Genomic DNA, 7,586 nt, shown 5'->3' on the forward strand with positions numbered 1-7,586 from the left:
CGCGACGTTCATTCTTCTCGTTCGAGGGAATTACTAAATTTGAGTGGAGCTTGGGCCTTCTATCGTTATTTGTGTTTTCCAAAAAATTTGCACGTCTGCCTTGACTGTACAGGTCTGAGATGTACTACTAGTAGTTTTGTACCATTGAAATTAATGACAAAATGCCCTTCAAATAGTAAAAAAAAAAACCGGTGGCTTCATCTATGTTCATGTTTAGCAGTACTTTAACTTCAAGAATTTTTTAGAGTCGGTTATCTCTATCTCTAAAAATTCGTAAAGCTGGAGCTATGAATAGATTGAAGATCTTCTTTGATTCTTATTTTAGACTGAAAATAAATATTTGAATCACTTTATTTTATCTTACAAATTTTAAATCATATATAGATCTCGGAACTAAAGCTCTACTAAACATGGTCTATATACATCTTCAAACAAGTTTGTAACAACCATTAACTTCATAAAATTTGCTCTAAGTTCCCACTATTCAATCTAAACTAGATATGACCAATGAATTAAGGAAAATAATCTAGATTTTGGGGGTTATGATGCGTGACGGTTACGCTCATTTGGTCCGGCCAGGGAGACCGCCACTGGCCACCATGTTTCCATAGGCTGCAACGTGAAGGGAGGCAGTCGTGCGACGATTCACTCTACCTCGTGAGGCTCTTAGGTTCATGCCATTCATGCAGTTGCGATTGTGCGTTTCAAGGGTGTTAGAAGCGACATGGGTGAACACATGAATATTCCTCGGGATCTTAGGATTGACTACCATTGGTGCCCGCTTGGTCTTTGCGGGCGGGGCCAGAGGTGTCATAGAAGATAGTTTTGGGCTTGGACCGCACGGTTGCGGAAGTTCATATGCCTTTAACTGCGGAGATCCCTAGAGTTAAACCGGTTGCGCATTTCTCATTCAATCCAGCTCTTGGGAAACTGCTTCAACACTTCTGGAAACTTTCATCTTCTCTCGATTGCTCGATTTGGTGTGGATCTATCACCAGAGATATGAGGTTGTTCTTCCAAGTGTTAGTTTCACCTCTGCCTTGATACAAACTTGCTGCTCCAGTGGTTATGGCGGGGCGGCAAGGTTTGGGATCTCAGCGAGATAGCTTCGGATCCAGTAGATATGGGTGTGGAGATGGGTGTACTATGAGAAGGAGTGGATTTAGGCATTCTGAGTGGGGGGCATGCATGGCAGCCAGTGGGATCTGGTCCTTATTCTAATCAAGATTTGATTCAATGCGCTCAAAACACTAACACTTCTTCAATCCCTAAGCATCAATCCCCTGATCCGTAGGTTGTTGCCGCTGGTGATACAAGTAGAGGCTGCTTGGATCATCGCCCAGAGATGCGATCTGAATGATCTCAAGGGATGCATGATGACGGGAAGGAAAAACAAGTGATGCATGCAGCTTCCAACCTTAATCCTCCACAAAACATTGTAAGCGATCCTGGATCTTCTCAAGTTGTCCAAAAATCTTCCTCTTCTCAGATGAGTAGGGATTGGGTGGTAATTTTGATGTGGGGGCTTGTTATAGTTGCGGATCTTTTGATCACCTTACAAGGGAATGCATTAGGGCTGTTAGGTGTGTTTGGTGTGGTCGTAAAGGGCATGGGTCTCGGCTCTGCCAGCTATGCCAGATCATTATTTTTTCTATGATTTCTTGTTGGAAAGAGAAATTCCTGTGGATGAGCCACCTCAGGTTGAAGCTGCTATTGTCCCCTCTGATAATGATAAGGCAAAGTATGCATCTGGGTCTGACCTTAGTGAGAGGACTCTAAAAAAGTCAAAACTGATGCTGGCAAGGGAGATATTACTACTTCTATCTTTACTAGTTGTAACAGCCCAAAATCCTAAAACAAAGAAAATATAAAACTTTTTTGAAAGAAATTAAAAAGAGTTTTGCATAATTAAATAAATCCCTAAGTGTGTATGTGTGCTTTATACATATATGCATATATGTGGATATATGTGTTATGTGTATAAATACATGTATACAGTGAGGCCTATTTTCCTATAAAATAATATTTATAGATATATATTTTCCGAACATGTTCTTATGCTACTTCCAAGCTAGAAAATAGGCAAGATGAAACCTTTCCCTCATTGAGATTCAATGTATAGGGGAATCAAACCCCATCAATAAGGCTGTGCTCAATGATAGGTTTCTTAGGGAACAACTGTTGTCGCAACAAAAGGTTGTGTATATATATTTATATATTTGATTGCTTGATTAATTGTTTGTTTTTGTAAGCCAATATAGTATAAATATGTGGTATATAAACTGTATGTGTAAGAATACATGTGTATATACATGAGAGAAAATAGTTTTGAAATAGAAAAGCTTTTAGAATGAAATAGGTCGAAGCCCACCTCTCTTCCCCCCTCATTCTCAGTTTCGGACCGAACCAGCTAGCCCAGCCCGCCACCATCTCTCCCTCACCCACTCCTCTCTCTTCTCTAGGCCGCAGCCCAGCTCATCTTTCAGCCACCACCTGCGTAGACGTCGCCGCGCCTAAGCTGAAGATCGACCATCCAACTACTAAACAGGAATGCCAGGACTTCTAGAAGCATGAGCCTGTGTTGGATTCGACAGAGTCCGAGCCAATCACGAGAAAGCCCCAACAACAAGTCCACCAGCCGCATGGTATCTCAACTAAATTCGAGAGATTGCGTTGGAGATAAGCTACGGAGTAAAAGGAGAAAGAATCCAGCAGGCATACGCGAGCTTTTGCCCAAGAGATAAGAGTTCGAGCTCATTTGAATCATCAGAATCACGTTTGAGCTGCCGCTGCCTCTCTTTTCAAATCTGAATCAATTTGGAGATATGGTAGCCACCCGTGTATAAATATGAGACCCCAGATCTTCCTTAGATCATTGCGCAGCTTCTGCCCATCGAGCTGTGGCGAAATCATCAACCAAAGCTCATCGCCATCGAGCTCCGAAGCTTCAAGCCACCCTCCGTCGTCACCAGCCTCTCTGGAGGCTCTCCGACGCCGACACATACCCTAGGTGAGTTCCCCGAGCCTCCCCGATTCTTTTCCACCGCTCGCCGAAGTAGCTAGATTATCGGAGCGCTGTTCCGAAGTGATTCTGGCGATGCACCGCGGCAGAAGCCATCGCCGCCACCTCTGTTCTGCTGGAGCCGAGAGCCAACACGTGTGAGCCATCCAATTTAAAACCGAGGGCCGAGATTATAAGCCTATGTACCCTTTCGTGATCCCATCCGAGAGCGTCACGTGGCATATATAATCCCAGTCAGTTGGTGCAACATCATCAGGCCCAGTCACCCGACCACGTCAGTGTTTTTGCTTACGTGTCATGCCATGTCAGCGTTGGCAGCCCAGTCAGCTTTTTCTCTTCTTTTTGTTTGTTTTAATTATTTTGCTAACGTCATAAATAGTTTTCAGTAAAAAATAATTCTAAAAAATAATAATAAATAGTAATTTATTTCTAAAAATATTTTATAGGTTTATTTAATTCTATTTAATAGTTTTAATAGTTTTATAATTTAAATAAATGCTAGAAAATTCCAAAAAAAACCTAGAAAGTCCAAGAAAATCATAGATGGCTTTGAAAAATTCTAGAAAACTCCTAGCAACATAATTTCATCGGTAAATAATCTCTTTAGTCCTGTTTTAACCTTTTGAAAATCATAGCTTCTTAACTGTAGCCCTGTTTTGACCTGTTCTTTCGCTGAATTGTTCGGAATAGTGTAATCTTGTGCTGACGATGTTTGATGTGTGATGTTTGGTTCTTTTTGGATCTTGGTATTTATGTGTTGTTGTTTTTCCACGTATGTTGCGAGTAGACGCCAACATTCATGAGGAGTTAGAAGGTCTACAGGATCAAGATTTTAAAGACCCAACTGGTTTAGTGAAGTCAAGTTGTGTTCTTGATTATTTTTATCCCAGTTTTACAAATATTTTGTTTTATAAACATGCATGCTAATAATTTATTGGTAATCTCAAGAGTTAGCATTTACCTTAGTTTTTCCCTTATCATCATTGCCGCCATAGTATGGTTTTGGGTTATAGATGGGTAGATGATGCTTAACTTTGCTTGTGATGGAAATCATGATAATTATTCCACAAACTTGATAATGGTTCTATGCAACAATGAGAAAATATGATGGAATAATTTTTGTAGCAACATGGTATAGGGATTTGAGCAGGTGGTATAATGAGATGTATGGTTGGGAAAGTAGTACTCTTGCTCAAATCTAATGACCGATTCGTGGGGTGACCTTTCTGTGTTTATAATACAATCACAAGCCTAAAATGGGATGGACCTAGCCAAGTAATTTGCTTACTCTCAGCGTAATGTAGACCAGACAAAAGAGTGGTGAATGAACGATGTCTTGGAATCTGAAAGGCGCAAGAGAGGGCTTCCATTGTTGAGGTGGAATTACGCGGCAGTGAAATCTTAGCGTGTAGACATGTGCTGACAGAGGCATTGTAAAGGTTTTATAGTGGATTCCTAGTGCAAACCTCGGTAGTGTGTAAGAGTTCTCCGTTGGCCAACGGATGCTTGAAAAACGAGATGAAATGTCTTGTGGATAGTGTACAACCTCTGTAGCGTTAAAACTGAATATTCAGCCATACTCACGGTCATGAGCAGCACTTAAAACCTACCATAATTACAACTTAATGTTTTCATTAGTCGGGTCAACTGTGATGGTGGGAATCATAGTTGTGGATGGTCAATCATAGTGGTGGGAACTATGATTGAGGGTTCAATCTTTAGTGAATGGAACTTTGTTTGAGGTGTTGGTTAGTTGGTTAAGTAAGATAGATGAAATCTTGAGGTAATTTGTTATTTATTTAATTATTATTGTTTTTTAAATATTTTTACTTACATGTTGATTTATGCAAGAGAGCCATATTAACCTTATTCTTGCCAAGCCTTTATATGCATACTATTTTCTTCATAACTTACTGAGTACGATAAGTGCTCACTCTTGTTATCACCAAACACTCAGTTGGAGAAGGTATCGAGTAGTACACTGAAGGTGGATCATTCTAAGATATTTTCTACGTCGATGATGCCTGTGAAAGAGTCGTAAAAGAATAGAGTCTTCGTAGTTCGTTTAGTTCCACTGTAGTCTATTTGGTTCTTCGACCCTTGAATGTCACTTTTGTAAGACGGTTAATTCGATTAAGTATAAATATTATAATGATTATTATCAATGAAGTCACTATGTGTTGGGATTATTTCCTAGGCTCAATACATAGATGAGATTGGTTTGTTTCTTGAACCGGTCTCGACACTAGTGAGGGCGAAACCTATCTCAAGAGTGCCTCCTCTTTGAGGCTTGTGCATAATCACTTTCAGTCTGCTCCTCCTAAGGCTCAGGGTTTTGGACAGACCTGTCTGAATATGGCTCAAACTATTGCTATGGGGGGTGACATTTTACCCTCTGGTTCGTATGGCAATTTTAGCTTGTCCTCTTCCTATTAGGAGTGATAAAGTGAGTGGAAATATAAATGCTGAGAAATAGATGCTCTGAATGATCTGGAAGTTAGTGATGATGATGAAGATATTCTATCTGATGAGGTTCAAGTGGATGATGAGATGCTGGGAGTGGATCTATAATTCAAGGTGCTCACCCTATGATTATGGTCAGATGTGAGGAGTTTGATAATGACATTATTGCTCCCACTATGATTGAAGATCTCCTCAAGCTTGGTACTAAAGAACCTAAAGAGATTATCCAGATTGGAGAAGATGTTATTGTGACAAAGGATGTTCAAAATATCAAGTTAGATGTGGCAGATCCTGACAAGCCTCAAGAATTGATTGTTTCAAAGAAAGGGCACGTGATGCCAACTAGAGCTAGCTCTAGATGTGCTCACCTGGTGGGACACAACATTGTAGATCTGGCTGTGTAGAGGGTCAAGAAGAGAAATCTTGAAGGCACACCTTTGCCTCCTCCCCATATTGTTCATGATAAGAATTATTTTGTTGTGCTCTCTTGCTCTAATATTGTTTGAAAAGACTTCTGAAATGGGTGTGCTTCTTAATACTGAGGATTATGAAGTGATAGATCTTATTAAAAACCTTGAAGATGCTAGGTGTGCCTTAGCAAACAAAACTAAACCTATTTTGTGCCAAGATGATTCTAATGAAGTTGTTGACAGGAATATATCCCCCAAATTAATTGTCTAGCTTGATGAGGAGGCTAATATGACCTGAAGATTTTTTTTCATTGTTAGTTCTAAAAGGAAATTAAGTAAGAAGGGCAATGTTAAAATCATGTCTAATTCTGTTAAGTGTGGACTTCTAACCTGCAGAGGCATGTTAGGGAAGTTACCAAAAAACCTAGAAAGTATAAATGATTGAGTGCTTTTAGAATTGTAGAGGCCTAGAAAAAAAAACCGAATGAGTGCTTGCATTAGGGGAACTCATTTTCTCTAATCACCTTGATTTTATATGTTTAGAAGAGACCATTAAGTCTAGGATTGAATGTGAATCTAGCTCCTAAGTGTGGTTTTGATAATTAATAACAATACCTATGAACTAATAATTGTATTAATAATAGTTAGTATGTTGTTCCATAGGTGATGCATAGAGGATTGAGCATGAATTTATTGAGGAATGTCATGTGATTAAGAGAAATACATCAAAATGAATAAGCTCTAGATAATACTTGAGTAAGTGGTGATAATACCTATGGACTAATAATTATATTGAGAATTATTAGTAGGATATTCCATAGGAGATACCTAAGTAATAAAACATGGATTCGTTGGGGAATGCCATGAGATCAAAAGATATGCATCGAGGTCATTGTGCTCTAAGTAATGCTCATGTGATTAAGATGAAGCTAGAGAGGAAGAGACATCGGAGTTTGAAGATAGTCTTAAAAATATTAACAATAAACGTGAAGACCAAAGTTGCTTGTGGAGATCAAGTAACTAAGGGTATTAAATTATCAATTGAGTTTTATAGACTAACTCATGTGCTATGTGCTTGAGAGTAAGTTGGGGTTAGGTTTCATATGAAGGCAAATATTGAATTGACATATTCAATGTGTTGAGTTGGAAGAATAAGATCAAAACAAGTTTAGTGGATAATTTGTGTGCTTGATGCTTGTGGTTCATAACTCGGTGATGAACTAAATAGAGATGATGTAAAAAGAGAAGTCTTTCATACTTGGTGCATGGGAAACAATTAAATAAACTTTATCAAGCTTCTGGAAGATCAAGAGATGATCGAGATAGGAAGCGATGATGAACATCGTCATCAAGCTCAAGTGAAGAGTTGATGATAAGCTTAGAAGAAACATTAGGACTCGGATGATGTGTTCGTCAAGTCTAATGAAATGGCTAGCTCAAGGCATAGGTATAAAATGTAGGGTATTTTTTTTTACCGGTCAATGGTGATTTAAGAAGAAAAGTGACGAGATTGATATGATAAATGTTGTACTATTAAGAGGGGTCTAGACGATTGCTTGAGTTTTTACCATGTGTTGATAAGCTTAATCTTGCATGTGCATACTCTCTTTGATAGGATGCTATAGTTTACAAATAGATCAAGTCTATGTTCCCTACTTTGTATGGCATGTCACTAAGTTTGCAAAGGTATT

Source organism: Phragmites australis, chromosome 16 (assembly GCF_958298935.1).
Source record: "Phragmites australis chromosome 16, lpPhrAust1.1, whole genome shotgun sequence".
NCBI classification, from domain to species: domain Eukaryota; kingdom Viridiplantae; phylum Streptophyta; class Magnoliopsida; order Poales; family Poaceae; genus Phragmites; species Phragmites australis.